Raw genomic sequence first — 21,227 nt, forward strand, 5'->3', positions numbered from 1 at the left:
ATAATAGCATGCCATTTCGTCTTTCAGGTACTACATCAAAAAAATCAGCCACTATCTAGTTCCAGTTTGTATCCCTGATGACAGAGAAGATAAAGGAAAAGAAAGGAAGAAAAGAAAAGGGGAGGAGCAAAAAGAAAAGCACTTTCAGAAAGTCAGTGATTGTTCAAAGTGAGGGCATTGAGGGCCCCGTTAAGACACACGTGATATATTTTATGAGGAAAAGAATCATAGATGGTCCTCACGTAAATATATTCTTAGAGTTGGTTACATAATTCAAGGTATCTACCAGAGGAATAATAACATGCATGTAATACAATAAGACCAGCAATTTTCTAGATAATGAACTATTATTCTTATAGCATAAAAATAGACCATATACAAATCTAACACAGACAAAATCGACAATATCTATTAAGTTCCACATATTCAAATAAAAGTCACTTTTGAAGTCGGTCAACCAAGAGGGTGACATAAAATAATCCACAATGCTGTTCCCTCAAAGATTCTTTGAATAACTAGGAAAAAATCTATAGCCATCTTCTATAAAACTCTGGAAAATAGCTAAAGGGTTATAGTAAATGAGTAAGTGCCAAATAAAGAAAACAGTTTTGAAAATAGTAAGAAAAGCTCCTGTTCTCCTTGCTAGTCCCTCCCTGATGCCTTTCACAGTGTGGTGTGGAGTCATACTGCATTTCCTCTGTAGTCCCCCAGCCCAATCCTTGAGAGAGAAGAGTAATTCGTATTACTGGGGTGCCTGTATGCTGGCGCCCAGCTATCTGTTGGCAGTCTGATAGACCCAACCAGGAAACTCATCTCTAGTTTATGCTCCTGGAATTTGCCCTGCAAACAGAAGCAGCTTGCAGACAGCTAAAGCAGTGTAAGAAACAGTTAATTTCAAAGTGGCCTGGGGCAAAGATTATCTGCTTTGTGTCATACTATAATAGAGCTCCTGGGAGATGAGGGAAGGAAGTCTATTTCATGGAAAGTAGAGAGGGATTCCAATTCCCATAAATAAAGGAATTTCTAAGGCTATGAGCCAGTTCAAGGCCAGGACAAGATACAGGCTCAAAAACACAGAGAGAACTCTGTGCTTCACATTTGCCTTGGACTGAACTTCTCAAAATGTGGTCTAAATTCTGAAGAAGGGCACCAGTTCACACAAAGCCAATTTGCAAAGACTATGAAAGGTGTTTTTTGGATGAAATCCCAGATTTAAAAGTTTAAAATGTTAAACTGTACAGTGTGCAATAAAAATTACTAGCTAAACAAAGAAATAGGAAATGAAGGCCCACCCAAGGAACAAAATAAAAATCTAGAAACCATCAACAAAGAAGGCCAGTCTTTGGACATACTGAACAAAGAATTAAAAAAAAAAAAAAAGATCATCAATATGGTTAAGGAGATAAAGGAAAACACAGAGCAGAACTATAGGATATTAGGAGAACAATAAATGAATAATATGAGAATCCCAATAAAGAGATAACAATTATAAAAGGAACCAAACTGAAATATTGGAGTTGAAGACTACAATAACTGAAATGGAAAATTTCCTAGACTGTTTCAACAGTAGATTGGAGCTGTTATAAGAAACACTCCACAAACTGAAAGACAAGAGAAAAGAAATGATTCAGGCTAAGGAGTGGAAGCAAAAAAGAATGAAAATAAATGAACAGAGGCTAGGAAAACTATGGGACACACCATCAAGTACACCAATATCCACATTGCCAGAGTGCTAGAGAAAGAAGAAATAGAGAAGGGAGGCAGGAGGAATATTCAAAGAAATAAGGGCAGGAAACCTCACAAATGTGATGAAAGACAAGAGTAGACACATTCAAGAATCCCAATGAACCCCAAACAGGATAAATTCAAAGAGAATCACTCATAGACATCTAGCAGTTCAACTGTCAAATGCTCAAACAAGGAATGTTCTAAAATCTGCAAGAGAAAAAGCAGTATGCTATGTAAAAGGGAGTTCCAATAAGATTAAGTGCCAATTTCTTATTAGAAACCATAGAGGAAAGAAGCCAGTGGGGAGAAATATTTAATGTGCTGAAAGAAAACAATTGCCAAACAAGAGTTTTGCATCCATGATACCATACTTCAAAAATGAGGGTGAGATGAAAACATTCTCAGAGAAACAAAGGCTGTGGGACTTCACCACCACTAGACTTTAAAGGGAGTTCTGAAAGAAAAAAAGAACACTAGAAAGCAGATGGAAGGAGCATAAAGAAATAAAGGACTCTAATAAAGGTATCCATATGAGTAAATACAAATGCCAGTACTATTGTATACTTTTTTTGTGTTGTTGTGTAACTCAACCTTTTACTTCTTTCATGCTCTTAAATGCAAATGCATAAAAAGTAATGATAAATCTATGGATTTGAACATAAAATGTATAAAGATATTATATATAATATGTACCAAGTACAACAAAAAGATGGAGAATGGAGAGGCGTATGTGTGTGCTATTGAAGTGAAGATTTATCAAATCAAACGTGATTGTTATAGGATGTTAAATTTAAACCTCATGATAACCACAAATAAAATATGTGAAAAAAATTATATGCAGAAAGAAATGAGAAGGGACTCAAAATGTATCACCACAAAAAATCAAATATGAAACTAAATATTGATGGGAAAATTGAGGGACACTTAACAACACTCACATAAACAGCCAACAGGTCAGAGAAGAAATCAAAAGGGAAATTATTAAACAGACTGAGGCAAATGAAAATGAAAGCACAACATACCAAAAGTTATGAGATTCAAAAAGGCTGTGCTGAGGGAAATGTATAGCTCTAAATGCTTTAATTATAAAAGAAGACACATCTCAAATCAGGGACATAATTATTCAACTGGAGGCTCTAGAGAAATAAGACCTAACTAAAGCCAAAGGAAATAAAGATTAAAGTGGAGATAAATGAAATAGAAAAGCTTAAAAATGACAGAATCAATGAAACCAAAAGTTTCTTTGAAAAGATCAATAAAATAAGCAATATTTTAGCTAGACTGACAAAGAAAAAAAAGAGGATGTAAACAACTAAATCAGAAATGAAAATGGGGATATTGCCACCAACTCCATAGACATAAAAAAGATTATACAGGGATACTATAAACAGCTGTATACCAAACACATTGGATATTCCTAGATGAAAATGGACAAATTCCTAGAATCACACAAATTACCAGCACTGACTCAAGAAGAAAGAGATCTCAATGGACCAAAGACTAATAGATTGATATGGTAATAAAAACTCCCTGTGCCAGTTTGAAAGTGTTGTGTACTCCAGAAAAGCCACATTCTTTAATCCTAATTCAGTATTGCTGGGTGGGATCTTTCTGAGTAACTGTTTCCATGGATATGTGACCCACCCAATGGTAGTGGGACCTTTTGATTAAGTGATTTCCATGGAGATGTATCTCCACCCATTCAAGGTGGGGTTGCTTACTGGAGTCCTTTAAGAGGTAGCATTTGTGTGAGTTTTTTCTTTTTTCTTCTTATTTCTTTTTCTAGAGTGATGTAAATGTTCTAAAAAATGATCATGGTGATGAATGCACAGCTATGTGATGATATTGTGAGCCATTGATTATACACCATGTATTGAACATATGCATATGAAGGTTTCTCAATCAATTTTTTCTTTCTTTCTTTCTTTCTTTTTTTTGCATGGGCAAGCACCAGGAATTGAACCTGGAACTCCAGCATGGTGGGTGAGAACTTTACCTCTGAGCCACCGTGGCCCACCCCAAAACATTTTTTTTTAAAAAAGATGCCACTTCACACCAATAAGAATGGCAAAAACTAAAGAGTATGGTAATATCAAGGGTGAGAGTAAATCAACAAGAATTCTCATAGATTGCTTGTGGTTATATAAATTGGAATAATCATCTGGAGACCAATTTGCCTACATATGGAAAAGTTTCAAATTCTCTCACCTTATAACTCAACAATTCATCTTTTGGAGATATGTCATAGTGAAACTCTCATATAGGGTTTTGAAGAGAGCTCTGTAACAGACTCTCTTCTGAAAATTTCAGCAAATTTTTTTCTGAAAAGGTCAGATAGTAATTAAAGCTTCATGGGCTAAGTATTCTCTGTCACAACTATTCAACTCTGTTATATGCCATTTAATCAGTATGTAAAGAAATTGACATGGCTGTGTTCCAATAAAACATCATTTCTAGAGTGGGATAAAAAAGGGAACCATTTTGGAAAAAGCTTCAGACCTGACACAGACAGAGACATTTGAAGTTGCAGAAAGAAGATGCCCCTGGGGAAGCCATTTGAAATGAGAAGCCAGGAGAGAAAGCTTGTACATGGTGCCTTGTGCCTTCCCAGCTGACAGAGAGACCCCGAACATCCTCAGCTATTTCTTTAGTCAAGGAATCTTCCTCGGGATGCATTAGTTTGAACATTTTTATGGCCTTAGAACTGTAAACTTGTACTTAATAAATTCCTTTAAAAAAAAAACCAGCCCATTTCTGGTATATTATATTCCAACAACACTTAACAAACTAAAATGCCTCCCAACAAAGAAAAGGACAATATGGCTTCACTGGTGAATTTTACCAAATGTTCCTAGAAGAACACTGTTCTAGTTTGCTAGCTGCCGGAATGCAACACACCAGAGACGGATTGGCTTTTAATAAAAGGGGATTTATTTTGTTGGTTCTTCAGAGGAAAGGCAGCTAACTTTCCACTGAGGTTCTTTCTTATGTGGAAGGCACAGGATGGTCTCTGCTTGTCTTCTTTCCAGGCCCCTGGGTTCCAATAACTTTCCTCGGGGTGACTTCTTTCTGCATCTCCAAAGGCCTGGGCTGAGCTGCAAGTGCTGAGATGAGGAATGCCGAGCTGCTTAGGCTGTGCTACGTTGCACTCTCTCATTTAAGCACCAGCCAATTAAGTCAAACGTCACTCATTGCAGCAGACACGCCTCCTAGCCAACTGCAGATGTCATTAGCAACAGATGAGGTTCACGTACCGTTGGCTTATGTCCACAGCAACAAGACTAGGTATGCTCACCTGGCCAAGTTGACAACTGAATCTAACTAACGCAAACACCATTCTTGCTCAAAGTCTTCCAAAAATATTGACAATGAGGGAATACCTCCTAAAGTACTCTTATACCCAACATTCACTCTTAAAGCAAAGCCAAATAAAGACAAGTGAAGATAAAATTACAGACCAATACCTTTTATAAATATAGATCCAAAATTCCTAAAAATCTACAAGCAAAATTAGTCTAGTAGTACATTAAAAGAATTATACACCATGCTCAAATGGGATTTATCCCAATTATTCAAGGCTGATTCAACAAAAATAAATTAATTAATGATATACTACATTAACAGACTGATGGGGAAAGAAAATGAACACATGAACCATTGGGAAAGGGAAAGAACACATGAACCACTCAATTGGCAATCGGCTAGAAAAGACATCTAACAAAATACAGCACCCTTTCTTTTTTTTCTTTTTTTTTTTTTTTACTGACTTTACAAAGCTACTTTTATTTTACGAAAAAAGGAAAATATCACTATAGTAGAATTATTTTAAATAAGATGCTTTTCTCAATGAGTTTAAATAGCATTTGTTTCACAGAAAGATTTGCAACATGACTTTTCAAAACTATATGCACAATATAAATGTTAGGTACATATATGTCTAATGATTTTTTACTCTGTAAGACAGGACAAGTACATTTTCAAAGTCCCTCTATACCCACTGTCTCACTTGTTCCTCCCAACAGCACAGGGAAAGAAACTGATCTAGCATCAGCTGACATACAAGCAGAGGTTCCTCAAGTTAAACAACTGATTTAATTAGCAGCAGGATCTGATATGAAATTCTAGTTCTCCTGATTCCTCTTCCACCATAAATAACATATATTCTTAAAATAAAAGCTCCATTAAAAATATTAGAATTAGTGGGATGGGAGAATAAAGGGAATCAGCAAGCACTCAATAAATATCTGCGGGTTGCTAGATTTCCAACAGAGGAAGGCAGCACCCTTTCTTGATAAGAACACTTGTAAAATTAGCAAAAGAAGAAAACTTTCTTGATAAAGGGCCTATATGAAAAACCCATAGCTAACATCATACTCAATGATGAACGATTGAAAGCTTTTCCCTTAAAGCAAGGAACAAGACAGGCTGCTGCAATGATTTGGAGCTGTATGTATCCCAGAAAAACACCTTCTTAAAGTTAGTCTGTTACTGTAGATGTGAACTCATTGTAAGTAGGACCTTTTGATGAGGTCACTTCAGTTAAAGTGTGATTAACCTCAATCAGTTTGTATCTTAATCCTATTTGTATGGAGTCTCATAACAGAATGAAATTCAGACAAAGAGAAAGAAAGCCACAGAAGCAAGATGCTGAAATCAGTGAAACCAGAAAGAGAAGGGAGAGACTAGCAGATACCATCATGTGACAGAGGAGCCACGGATCACTGGCATCAAAGCATTGCCTTGATGATGCCTTGATTTGAACATTTTCCTGGCCTCAAAACCAAGAGCAAATAAATTCCCATTGTTTAACCTGATGCATTTCATGGTATTTGCTTTGAGCAACCTTGGAAACTTGGAAATTAAAAAAGATTTTGGTACCAGGAAAGTGGGGATTTAGCCCCTCATCAGATTCCCAATTTGAAGAGAGGCATTGATGATTCTAGTAGAAAAGTGCCTCATGAATGAGGTGACAAACTGTTTTTCTCTTCACCATTTGGCTTTCTCTGACACAATTAAGTAGATTTAACGTACCCTCATTGCTACTGGCAAGGGCTTCCCATACTAGAAGAGTGACCATCATGAAAACTGACAAAGGAGCCAGACCCACAGCCTGTCAACCCAGCAAGTCCTGTGGCCGTAGGACACATCAGTGGCCACCCTTTCTTCTCAAGGCCCCCATTTGCCAAGCTGTGTTCTTGTGGCTACTGGAGCAAGGGATCCAGAAGGACACCATGGAAGATATTTACAATGGAAAACTTTGGGAAAAACATAAATTAGAAGGATGGCCACAACTTCCCCAGGTACAATCTTCTTCTGTCCAACCCCTCCCCACATTCCCTAGACATGAGCAGTAGAGGAGGAGGGCCCTGCAGGTCTCTCACCTCTCCCTTTGTCCCCACCAAGGTGATGGCTCCTGGGAGGGGTCTCTTTATCCGGGCTTGACTAAACTGAAAATGACCTAGGGGTGGGATCAAAGCCTCTGACCACTCTCTGGGTACCAAAGGCCATATACTGTGGTCCATGTATAATTTGGGGTCAGTGAAAAAAACTCTTTGTGGCGCTTTTGGCTACAGATGACCAGGTCACTATCATTCTGGGAGATGCAGAGGGGAGGGGACAAAAAATAGTGTTGGGAAGTGTAGGGCATTCCATACGGGTACAGGGATGGGAGGTTACTGCTCCCTTTGGGGTGGTGCCTTTGGCCCTTTGGTCACCCCTATGGTCATACTTCCCACCAGGGGATGCATTACAGGGACTAATATCCTGAACCACTGTACATCTCAGCAGTGACTGTGAGGGTATCCTCCCCCATCCCAACAAATCCTGGTTGGTAAGGTAGGGGTGACCCCTCAGTTTAGTTCACAAAACCCAGTCCTGTGTTGCCCAAAATGCTCCAGTACAAAAGAAACATAAGATTGATGGTGACCGTGGCCAAAAAAATCAACCCACTCCATATTTCCCCATGTACATTTTTGCTCACTGTGCCAAAAAATATCTGTAAATTAAGTTGTTATATGGTGCATTGTAGGAACACAGGCTCAGATAAAACAGAAACTTTCAGCAAATGAATGCATTATTATTTATACAACACAAAGGGTTCAAAAGAGCAGGGGAAGAGATCCCATTATGGCTGGTCTCCCCAGGAGGCTAAGTCCTCCAATCAGGATCAGTGGATGGCAGCTTTGCATGCCCCATTTCCCCTAGGAGGCGAGAGAAACTCTTATTTATACAACCCATGGGGAGAACGCCCTGCCACTGAGAGTTCCCGCCCTGATAAGCAGCTAGGGCTGCTTGTTCTCGGTTTCCAGGTTTAAAATATGGTCAGGCATTTCATTAGACATAACATCTCCCTGGGCTGCAGAATGGAAACACGCTGAAACATCTGCACCCAGTAGAAAAGGAAGCAGGGCTGAGCAGGGGTCAGGAGATATCCCCTAGGTGCTTAGGTGTGTCTCTGGCTTGGGGGAAGGATATACAGGAACTTTATTTTCTGCATTATTTTTCTATAATCCTATAACTTCTCTATTAACAAAAATCAAAAAGTTAATGTCACTTTTTTCACCTCCTTAGCTTGAAATACTTGATATAAAATTAGCATAATACAAGGTAGGCCCTTCTTCAGTTAGAGGAAAAAGTAAATGATGCTCGATTGAAAATGGCTAATTCTGTAGGTTATTGAACAAAACAATTTCTGAAATCCTGCAAACATGGTGAAAGTGAACAAATTTCATTCATCATATTGTATTACTGGAGTTGTACATGGTTATTCAAAAGCACAGAGTCTAGCTCATATATATAATAGAACGATCATATTATAACTATAACTATGCAATAGTTATGTAGTATTTTCAGGTTGGTGCCAGCTTTCATGGAACTTTCCAACCTATGAATAAATGAATGGCATAAACACAGAATAAAATGTGATTCTACAACATTCTAAAGTCAATATCAGTTATTAGGTATGTGGATGGACCCAAAACTCCACTATTCTCTTCAAAAAGTGTTTATCATCTACAGATGAAAAAATAATCTCATTCTCATATGGTATGTGAAATTTATTGTTTTACTATGCTGTGTTGATAGCCTGATAACATCTCCAACAATATACCTGTGCAGGCATAGAAAGATTCTAAAAGTCACAATTAAATATGCTTTTAGGTTAAATATTGAAAGATACCACAGAGGTCTGAAGATAAATTTTATTATCGTGAAAATATGTTATACTCCTTCCCCCGTCTGTTTCATTTATGTGGCAATCTCATGCTCAACATTGTTTTTTTCTGTTTTAGTAGAAGAAGTTGTTCATGAACCTCTTATAACCCTGTTAACAGAGATTACCACGACTCCAAAATCTAGATAAGACTGTTCATTTGGTTTCTCAAGGACTTCCGTTATCATGGTCATCTCTGAATGAATCTAGTTTATAGAATATCTCACTATTGTTTTTTCCTAATACTTTTACACAAGCACACACACACGCACACCCATGAGTACACCAAAGCTTATGTACCAGGCTCTACTGAAAGTTTGCAAGAAAATTGCAGAGGTTGATGTTGAGACCACAAATAAAAACAACTTAAAATTGAATCTTAGATACTCATATTATTCAAAATTCTGCAGTAATTCTAGTAAGTTACTTGAGTGTCTCCTCACTTATTTCTCATATCTTTTGTCTTTTCTTCCAAACTCTAACTCCCAAATTCCTGATTGTGTCTATTAAATCACAATTTAGGTCTCTCTCTTAGCATTTTGTTTTCTACTGACCCATATTTTACTCTGGGCACCTTACATCCCCATCTTTAAAAACAGGCAGTTATTTCTTTAAAAGGGCTTTTGGTTTTATAATAATTTTTAACCTTCCCACATAATCATGAGTCAATCACACAAAGTCAATCAATAGTGTAATTGACAAGTTAGGATTTAAGGAATGATTGTGATTACTGAATTATTATATAGATATTCCTTTTTCCTTTCTGGCATATTAGGGTAGATAGAGGAAAATACCTGAAATCTTTGAACTGTAGTCCAGCTGCCTTGTTCTCTGATAGTAATTGTAGAGCCTTTATTTTGTACCATTGTGATTGTAAAAACCTTGTGACTAATCTTCACTTGTACCCATTCATTCAGTTTTTCAACTTTAGAGTCTTGTAATCACTGAAGACAGCCCCTAATGTTTATTAATGAAGGGTCTTGGATCAGCCCAGCACTAACCCACCCCAAGTCCAAAGTTACTTTGATAACTGAAACTGGATCGAACCAAAATGGGCATGCCAGACATGTGCAATAGCTTAGACTTTACCCTATAAGTCACCTATACCTCAGTATAACACTAAAAATCACTCCCATCATTGTATTAAGGCTGCCATTTTCTTACCCATGCTTTGTGACTAAGCATATAATCAATCTGCGCATGTCTAATAATTAGATCACCTCTAATTATATCAACCAGAACCATCATGCTCATTATCCTAAAACCTGCCTATCTTTTGATCTTATAAAACTGGCAGAATTACTGCAGTACAGAGAGATGGATTTGGGGGCCAATAGGACAATCTGATCTGCTGCTCCAGGCCTAGCAGTAAACTTTTTCTCTCTTTGAAACCCCAATGTCTCAGGAATTGGTCACTTGAGTGCATCAGGCAAAGAAATCCACCGCCTTTGTCCAGTAACAATTGCTTAAAATGCGAACTTTACGAACACAGTTCTATAATTTAGGTTCACTTCTGCATATGTATGAATGACTGCTGTCATGTGTAGAAATAGAGTATACACAGCACATTCATTCATATAAAATGTTCATGAATGTCCCAGATGTTTAGTTTCATAGAATATTCTTTGACCATGTCATGACTTCACCCCTATCTCCTATAGCCCTCCTTTCCTTCTTAGGAATATCTGAAATAGAGGGAAAAATTACTAATTAGAGTTATTTTGAGAATTTCATTTTCCAAAACCACAGTAAATGCAGTATACAGAACACGGGCTTCAGAGTTAAAACAGATCTGGAATGAAATTCCTCTCCTTCCATATACTTACCAATGAGGCCGTGGACAAATTGCCTGAGCCTCTTTATACTCTAAAGTTGGTGATAACATGCCCATTTCAAGGGATTCTAATAAAAATGAAAATGCATGCAAAATTCTTAGCACTGTCTCTGACATATAGTGTTTAATAAATATCAGCTGCCATATTAGTCTTATTAAAATATCAATAGTGATATGGGCCAACTATCTTATCTGCAGCTTGATGCTTCAGTCCTTCCCACAAGGGCATGGAAAATTGAGAGGTAACTGTTTATTTTCGACATGTATCCGTTTCTTCCACTGAATCTCAGAAGTATCAAGGAAGTCCTTATGCCCCCGTCTCAGCTGAATCACCCTTGTTCTTTTGGAGGGTGCCTTCAATAATGCCCAATATTGATTTCCCTTTCCCAGTTACTTCAGGAATGGGGGGTGAAGGAGGTGAAGTTCCTTTCAGTTGCTGACACAGGATATGGAATTGCTCAATAATAAGTGATACATAATATGCTTTCCTTTCCCATTATCATTACTGATCCCATTTTTGTCAAAGCCCAGCAATCGTCACCTAACAATGCCACGAAACTGCAAGGTATCTAACTCTCAAACTTCGTTTGTCTTTATCATCTCAGAAACACCCAGCACGGTAGGCTCTCTACCCGCCAAGCAAAAGAAGATGCCCACGGTGTGCACTTTTCTGATGTCTCCCCTTGTGGGGATTCTCTCTCTCCTTGAGGGGAACAGTTTTCTCTTCCTCTCACCATTCCCCTTTACTCGGCTGCAACTGTATGGAGCTGGGAACCTCCACTTGGCCCCTTTCTCCTCACTTCTCTCTCAGTTCCCTGAATAGAATTGCCAGACTCGAGTACTAAAAAGTCTTATTCAAAGAAAAATATAAACCCTTGATTATCTTGTAAACTGTTATAATCTTAACAATTTTTGCATTAAACAAATAGGTTTAGAAAAGCAATAATTGTCTAGAAGGAGGAATTAATCTATTAAAATGAATTCTCTCTCCTCTGAAGCCCCCTTTAGTCCTTTTTACATCTCTGTTCCAGCACTTGTCACATATGACAATAGCATCAATATATGTTTCCTGTTTTTATTTCCTTCTTTTAGAGGATATGATTCTTAATTCAATAATCACATCCTCTAAACAATAAATATCTTAAGAACAATGAGGTTGCTGATAATAGCACCTCCCAATTATTGATTGTCTACCATGGGTGTATTTATTGTCACATTTTAAAATAACTCAGCTAAAAGGCAAAGTAAAAAACAAAAAACAAAACATGAAAATCTCAGCTAAGTATGTGTTATGTGTTAAAATTACCTTTAGTACAGATGAGGAAACTGTAACTCAAATGGGTCAAAATTCACACCTGTGAATTCAACTCTTGTGTGGAAATTCATGTTCTTTCCATTGTCTCCATGTTGCCAATTTTCTACCCCATGGTGCAACGATCTACATCTAGGAAACTGAGTATGGGTGAAAGGGGCACTTTACAGGTACCCCTTGTTAACAAAAATCATCCCAAATTTGGAAAGTAGTCAGAAGCATGGGTTTAGGGCAGCTCATGTTTCTTTTTTTTAAGTGAAGTTATAGGTTGCAGCTTGTCTTTTAACATCATACTAGGGCATTAGCAGACCTGCCCAAGGATACATAATATTGATAAACATTTTTTTCTATTTTTAAATTTGTCTTATTTGTGGTTTTTTTGGTCAAAATTTTTATATCAGTGGTAATTTTATCAACAGCAATTATGTACTAGGTTTGATATATTCTCCAAGATCCTTGTTTAATTTTTAAAATTTGAACAAATATTAATATATATGCATATAAATATACATATACATTATAACATGTAAAAATAATAAGAAAAATATATATATTAAAATTGTACTCAGTGGCTGAGGCCACAAGGAATAATTATGAAAAAGGCATTCAACTGTGAGATTTGTTTTCAAGGGAAAAAAAGAGAGCAAATTTATTCTAAAAATTTGAGCCAGAACACGAAAGAACCCAGTGAAGAAAGAATGCGTACAATGTTGGTGAAGTAAAAATTCTACCAACACAGGGAGACCTTTCCGAATCAATACAGAAAGAAAGAAAACTGATTTGTTATTGAGTAAGCATAACAAAGTGCATGACTTTAGATAATCCTCAAGAGATTACAGTCAGGGTAAAATTTCACACCATTATAGAGCAAAGCAGGTACAACCTGGGAACTGAGATAGGCTTTGGCTTAGTTAATTGTTCTCTGAAAGAACAATATAGTTTATTTTATCTCCTCATGAGACAAAGGGGTATATCATGAGATAAGCTCCTAAACTCATTCTGGAGTTAAATGTTTACATTTTGAGTGTTATGAGACCTAAGCCCTTGGAGAAATCTCTCCATTGTCAAATTTGGGGCTAGGGCATATCTGGCCCCTGCACTATTTAGTTACATTCTAAGGGCCAACAATGCCTTCAAGGAGATGGTTTCAAGAGAGGAAGAGAAAGTGGTTGTCTCCTGCCCCTTTATAAGCAAAGAATTCTCACTTTAAAAATATTTTCCCTTACAAGAAGAAGCTGTAGAAGATTTAAGAAAAGTGGATTTTATTTGTCTAGGTTTATAAGATTTGCAAATAATTAATCTACAAAGCATGAAATGTGTCAAGCTTTTATTTAAACTAGCTCAGTTTTGTTGGGCCTTTTTGTAATTGCTTTAAAGGAGCTTGTAAATCTTTTACTGCCAAATATTATACTGATGGAAAATTAGATTTGGTTTTCTTCTTGTGAAAATGGCATTTGAAGGGTGCATGGGTAGTTCAGTGTTTAGAATGCCAGTTCTTCATGCAGGAGACCTGGGTTTGATTCCCAGATATGCACCAAAAAAAAATTTTTTTTAATGACATTTGATATGGAAGTTGGGGCCTTTTCTTTATAAAGGATAGTAAAGTTATCTATGAAATCTACTGAGATTTCATGATAGAAATTATGATTTTCAATAGTAATGCTTTTGCTTTGTTTTGATTTTATATTCTTCATTTAAACAATAAAAGAAGTTTCTCATTTGCAAAAGAGCTTGGATTATTACAATGAGTTTATATGTATTTTAAAATATTGTATTGTCATTTTTGGTCAATAGGTAATTAATTATAACTGTTCATTGTTATCAGACATCTGTGCTTATATCTGAAACAAGCAATCAAATATCCTTTTTCAATCCTTTTGATTTTGCCCTCCCAAGATCGGATCACAAATAGAGAAAAACGAAATTTTCAAAATATCCTTTGAAATGAAAACTCTGAGATTTTCCAGGGCCTCTTGAAAAATACATTGATTGTTATTTCACCTGTGAAAACAGGATTGATAGAAATAATTAGGTTTGCTTGGTTTAATCAATATTTCTTAATTAACTCAATATTGTAAGAGTTGTATAGGGGAAGTTGCAAATCAAAAACGAAGCCTGGCCTTCCTTCAGTTGATTTTGTAGTGATAAAGTGTTAATATAAGTGCTTCAAATGTTGTACACTTTACAGAAGGGACTGAAGAGCCTTGGAGTTCTGTCGATATCCTCACTTCGTGATCTTGCTCTCGGGTAACACTGCTAAGTCCTAATGTAATAGCTATATATTGAATCCCAACTGAAAATCTTCCATTTTTCCTTATTAGTTGCTGTAATGAATTAACTACAGCCATCCAGTCTTATCACCACGTGGCTTCTGCTTTTCTTTGATGCTTGCCTGAAGGTTCTGCAACATGCTTCAGGTTAGGATTTGTTTCTTCAGCAAAGTAGGGTAGTCTCAGAGACTTTTGAGAAGGATTGTTGTGATACTCCTAACTATTGCTATTTCAAGGGAGTGGGGATGGTAGTTACAGGCTTCTTAACTTAAAGCTGAAGCCATTTATTTAGACTACTTACAGACCATACAATCCGGAAGAAATGATTTTATTAATACAGATGTTGACCCATTGTCCCACAGGACAAGAATTTCTTACAGAAAACTGAATGGAAAAAAAAAAAGGGCACTGCAACCGTGGCTCAGTAGCAGAATTCTCACCTGCCATGCCGGAGACCTGGGTTCAATTCCTGGTGCCTGCGCATGCAAAAAAAAAAAGTAAAAACTGAATCAGTTGATGAGGAAAAGTTAACTGTGACTTTTTAGGATATTTTGATAGATACTGTTTTAATGTCTTATTTTATGATTGGTACCTAAATAAGTACTTCCCTTTTCTTCTTAATGTATCCCTAATTCTTAATTTAGTAGACCATATTTTTACAAAACGAAGTGAAACATTTTTAAAAAATGATATTGGGATTCTCACTGATTCCTCGAAGTTCTGAAACAGATACTTTTATTGGGTTTCATTACTTTTCATGGAAATGTATTTATTAGCAAAAGCTCAGCAAAAATCTTTTCTATTTACCAGGATAAAACTAGACAAACCGACTGTGCAATAAGTACAACACTTGGGTGGAGCACATTAGAGAATGATGTTCATTTAATCAGGTATGGCTGGGCATACCAAAAAGGAGCATGCATTGACCCTGCGCATGGAGTTAATGCCTACAAAGTCTTCCCAGGAAAATCTGCCTGGCGCCTGGCTTATAGGGTTCCACCCTCATCGGTGATAATTGAGGTGACTTCCCGGCAGGTGAAGGATCTTGGCTTAATTTGGGAACTTCGAACAGACAGAAATTCACATAAATGTACAAGTACAGCAAATGAGAGTTTTCTGGGCTTGTTTTTGAAGCCTTGGGACAGAAGAGCAAATCATTAGAAGATTTTAAAAGTCAAATCTGAGATTTCTCACAAAAAATTTCTAGGCAGAAATTAGTTCTCTGCCATCAGTAGCTGCTCATTACCAGATAGCTATAGATTGGCTGCCCAAACTCAGGCAAGCTCACGGCAGTAATTGGTTCCTCTTGCTCCGCATATGTAAATAATCAGGTCAAAATAGGAGAGCAGCCATTTGATGTGGGGTCAAGAAAAGTCCTTGCAGATTATTTATGATCAAAATGGTGGACTCTTAGGGAAAAACATTATCAAAAACCCAGAAATATGATAAAAGTGTTGGGATATATGTCCTTTCATTGCTACTCGTGTCTTCTTTTACAAGCTCACTCCAGGATTATTTAATTTTCTGTGAGCATGTTTTAACTTGTTATTCCTTATTTAAATTGGTCCCAGACACATGTTACATTGTATATTTTTCCCCCAGTAGGAAAAATAACCTCAATGTTTTTGGTTTTATTGCCTTGTAGGACATTAACTGTTTCTTTTGTTGTTGTTGTTAATTTAACCCAGCAATCTTATTCTATCACTTTTCTATTTTTTCCTTCCTCACTCTCTCCCTCTCTCCTCCCTCCCTCTGCACATCCTTCCTTCTTTTCCTTCTCTCTGAGCTTCTTTCTTTTTTCTTTTCTTTCTCTCTTTTTTCTCTTTCCTTCTTTCTTCCTATTGTTCTTTGAATTAGCTTTGCCATATTACTATTTTCCTCATTACTCAAACAGCTTTTTTTAAACACGTATTAATTCTATGTTCATATGAGTCATTTTTTAACTTTCTGTAAATTATACTTTGATACCCTCAATCACACCACATATGTTTATTTTGACTCTGAACACAGTCTTTTCTGTATTTCTTCTCCAACTGAAAATATGGACATTTTTAATGTGTTTATTCAGAGCATTACTCTCCTACTTCTAAAAAGGAGTTGAGGTCATTTACATTTAAAATACATGTAGCACATGTAGTATTGATCACCCATGGAATCCACTGCTGGATTTTAAACTTGACTGAGCATGTCTGGCAAATGAGTTACAGATACCCATTGAAATACCGTTTTCATGATGATTTAAGAAATCTTTGGCACTCAGTAGATTTCAGAGGAGAATACCCATTTGGTGCTATACTTTCAGAATATCGACATTTTTTTATGGTAGCATCTGCAGTGGTATCCTACAGAGTGGGTGGTCTTCAGTAGCTGGTGATACCAGAAGATAGTATCTGCTGGAAGAGGTAGCATTGCTTAAATTGTTGCAGCCAAGTGCAAGCAACCTTTGGAGGAGACAGATGGTCTATTGGCACCAGAGATGATGGTTCAGAAGGGAATTGAGCTAATGTAGCCAAGAACATTGCTTATTAGAACTTGCTAGAAGTAGAAAACTTGAAAAAATGTTGCTTTAATAATATCTCTTGAATATCACATTTCTGAAGGAGCTGATATTCATATATTGACAGGAGCTGACAAAATTGTCTGGAGAATTCCTGAAGGGCCCCTATTTTGAGTTTTATTGCTTTAGAAAGGTGTATACTCTTTACAGTAAGGCAGGAGGTTTGTTATTCTGTTAAAGAAATTAGGGAGCCTGAATGTTTTTCCCTAAACAAAGAGCAAATCTCCTCCCATAGAAGGGGAGGTGAGTCATGGCAGACCTATAGGCTGAGACATAAATTCTTCAGAAAAAAAGCTTCAAATCCACAGAGAAGTGCAAACAAGAGAGGTTGGGAAGCAAAAATCTCGTGAAAGTTAAGTGTCTATGGATAATAATTGTGTTTTTTATTTTCTTTTCACATTTTAGATGATTGGTGATAATAATGAAGTTTATGGACCTGTTCAGTTAAACTAACAAACATTCTGCATTACCTGAAAGACAATTAGATACGCATAGCAATTAGAGAATTGTAATACTAATACCATCCTAGAAACTCAATGGTTAAGGTATTGTTAATGACAATGAGAATGTCTGTTGCTACTGTGGTGAGTGGAGAATGATTAGTAATGAAAGCTACTAAATAGCCTCTACTATTGAGTCTGTTGGTTTCAGTTCTAAGTATCCCTGTTGTTTTCCTCTTTTTCCAATTATGAGACTGTTGGGGACAAAATGGAAAAAAGAGTAAGCAATAAAAGCTTGATGGGAACTTGGTGTTTTTAATGCCTTGGACTGAGAGGAGGCATTGTCAGTTCCATTGTTTTTAAGATATAGATTGCGTTTCTGAGAACAATCTGCCTTCTGAATTGCCTCACATTTGCTAAACAAGTAACGACTGTTGGAGTTCAACAGTGTTGGATTTTAGAGACTATAGGAATTGTAAGCCAATTAATGAGTTAGGGAAAACAGCAGCTCAACTGTGTTACAATTAGCACATTTGTTGTTTAAGAGGGTAGGACTTAGTCATTTAAAAGGGTAGGACTTAGTCACTCTTCATGATGAAGAATGAGAGAATGATTCTGGTTGGACTGAGAGGGCCGAAGGAAAGCCTGGGAAGAAAGTGTCAATTTGCTGCTCACTTCAACAATAACTCAGGGCTTTATAATCACCTGAAATCAATGTTATGAAGAGAGATCAAGGAGAAATTCCTGTAAGATGTTTCAGTGCACTCATCTATAAACATTCTTTTGCACTTGCATAGTATTCAAAGTATTTTTATAAAGGGAAATGCTGTTTTTGTACAACTCATAAATCATGATACCAATGATAAGGGTGGGAGGGGCCCTGAGAGCGCGAGTCCATTCAATCTTCAGAAAGGTGAGCAAAGCACAGAGAAAAGATGAACTCAGGGTCCACGGCAACGCAGTTACAGAACCAAGATGGGGGGCCCAGGTCTCCGGGTTTGTTGATAGTGATCTCTCCTAACTGCAGCACAGCACCAAAGTAAGCTTTGTAAGAATACTGAAATAGTCAGGTGTAACATCTTTTCCTCCTTTCTAGTCAACCATGTCATATTTTAATCTTTCTTTCTGGTTCTGTAACAGTTGTGTATGATAGATTTGATTATACCGGTGTCTACTAGATTCTCTGTGCTGCATGGCGATGAGATTTAGTTCTCTGTTGGTTAGAGAAATGGTCTTTTAATTTACATTCTCTTAATTTTTTTCTTCTGTTCCCTCAAGTCTGATGAAATCTATCTCCAGGTCCACAAAAATTTTAAATTCAGACTTCCATTGCTGTGTTAAATCAGGAATGGCTAGTAACCTTATACTGTTGGCTATATGGGTCCTGACTTAAATTCTTCAGTCATAGTAGTTGTCTGGATATGAATTAAGGATGATTCTGAACAGCATCTATGCAAGAAGGAATGGTACTTTTCGGTTTGTGTCACCCATTATGACAATGAGGAAAGGGATAAGAAAGGTAGTCAGTCAGAAAGTAGATTCTGAAAAGTTTTTAAGGGCCTCAATTGCTGAAAGAGATTGAAAATAGAACTTCAATTCTGAGATGGGAATGTATAATATGTATTTTTTAGATATAAAGTAACTCTGATGTGTATAAAATACAGGATGTAGGAGTTTTGGAGCCACATACCCCAGAAAAACATGACTTAAACTTAATCTGTTCTGATAGTTATGAATCCTTGTAAATAGGGCCTTTTGATGAGGTACTTCAGATAAAGTGCGGCCCAGGATGGGTCTTAATCCTACTACTGATAGTCTTAAAGGGAAGATCGCAGATAGAGAATAAAAGTCACTGGAGCTGCCAGAAGCTGAAAGCCAATGGAAACCAGAAGAGGAGAGGCCAGGAGAGGCCGCCACATGCATTGCCATGTAACTAAAAAGCCAAGGACGACGATTTCCGGCAGCCAACACCAGAACACAATCTTCAGGAAAAAAACACAGCCTTGATGACATCTTGATTTGGACTTCTTCTAGCCTTGAAACCTGGAGCCAATAAATTCCCATTGTTCAAGCCAATCCATTGCAAAGTGTTTGCTTCAGCAACGAGGAAATTAAACCCTGCTTGCAAAGGTTGCCATCAAAGACTGGTCATAATGGAAATGGTCTCATTTGCTAGGTTTTGGAGTTTGGACACTTCCAAAGCAAACAATTGTTTGGGTCAAATGCATGATAAGATTGAAGGTGTTTTGTATTGTTTTGTTTTGTTTCAGAAATATTAACCTGGCAGTATCGTGTAGAAGGGATGGCAAGGACATGAGAGGAGGCATGAGCTTCAAAAGACTGGATAAGAGGCAAGGAAAACCTGAATTAGGGCTTTAGGGACAAACCTGGAAAAGATTGAGTGGATATAATGACATGGTTCAAGTAGAATCGATAGTACTTAGTGTTCAATAAGATGACTGGGTAATGGAAAAGGTATGCCAAAGTGACACATTTCAAAACTGAAATGCTATAGTGTTAAAAACTGAAGCAGGAAGAGTTGCAGGTTACTTCTTCCCAGTCGAGAGTTTACGATCTTAGAATTTTAGAATATTTGGGAGCAAAATGACTTAAGGCGGCACCTATTTCCACCAAATCATATGAGTGCTCCCATTTTTCTGTATTTTTTATCTTGAGTAAATATATTTCTATCAGTTTTATTTTCATTTGCAGAAGCATATAAAATGTTTGACGCTCATATCATTTTTTAATGCAAATGGTTACCCAAATATGAGATGGACCATTTTCTAATATTTAACCTGAAATGTCTAGGTGTTTACCTATGGTACTACAGGTGAGTGACTCATGTCTCACAATTAGCAAACAAATTATGGATTCTGTCAACCACTAACCAAGAACTTAATACATTTACACTACAGTGCATTGTAAATGTTGCTAATGACTCATTAGGATGACTTCATTTGTAATTGGAACCTAAACCACACACACACTTCTAAAAGCAGCCAGTACCCAGTTGTGTCATCTGTGAAAGGGCAGCAAGTGAATTTGGATGAAAAAGAGTCATTTTCCTAGAAGAATGCTAAACATAACATAGATAAATGCTAGTTAAACATAATATAGTATAAAATCTCCTCCAATTTTTATTTTCCTAGCATTGTAAGTTCACGTTATGAACAACGTTCCCTTGGATTGAGTCCTGAAGCTTAGAGCAACACAATATCCAGTGTCTCTATGCTTTGCTCTCAAATTTTTATATGCAAGCATTTTTATCTAGGCCATACATTAGCTCTAATAAAAAGTGAAGTTACATGTAAGTAATAGCCATTTAGCTTCGTTTGGTTTTATTCCTCTCTCTCAGCTTTTAATTTGAAATGTAGGAGCTCAGGGTTATGTTCAAAAATGAAAGACTGAGAATCTAGCTGATAAGGCAAACTCAGTATGTCTAAATCTAACAAGAGTTTTAACATTAATTACATGCTTACGTTCTATACCAGGCTATGATAAGTACTTTACATATATGTCATCTCATGTAATTCTTCTGGTGTTGGCATTTTATTCTCCATATTTCACAAAGAAAGTAAGCTTTAGAGTATAATCTCCCTGTGGTCAGGTAGATGGGACATGCAGATTGAGGACGTGAAATGAAATTTTTCACTAAATTACTAAATGTTTCCAATACCGACACACAGACTTGGGTCTAAACAAAACTATATAAATTGCAAGACCAGTCAAATAGATGAAATAATGAATTTGACTGGGATTAAACTGTGGGGGTAGTGAATGAACCTGGTCAAAAGGCAGCTATAACCCCAAAATCAAATCAAAGGGACTTTTGAGCTTGTAGAAAGAGTCTGTAGAACACAATAATCCCTTATC

Source organism: Tamandua tetradactyla, chromosome 9 (assembly GCF_023851605.1).
Source record: "Tamandua tetradactyla isolate mTamTet1 chromosome 9, mTamTet1.pri, whole genome shotgun sequence".
NCBI lineage: Eukaryota > Metazoa > Chordata > Mammalia > Pilosa > Myrmecophagidae > Tamandua > Tamandua tetradactyla.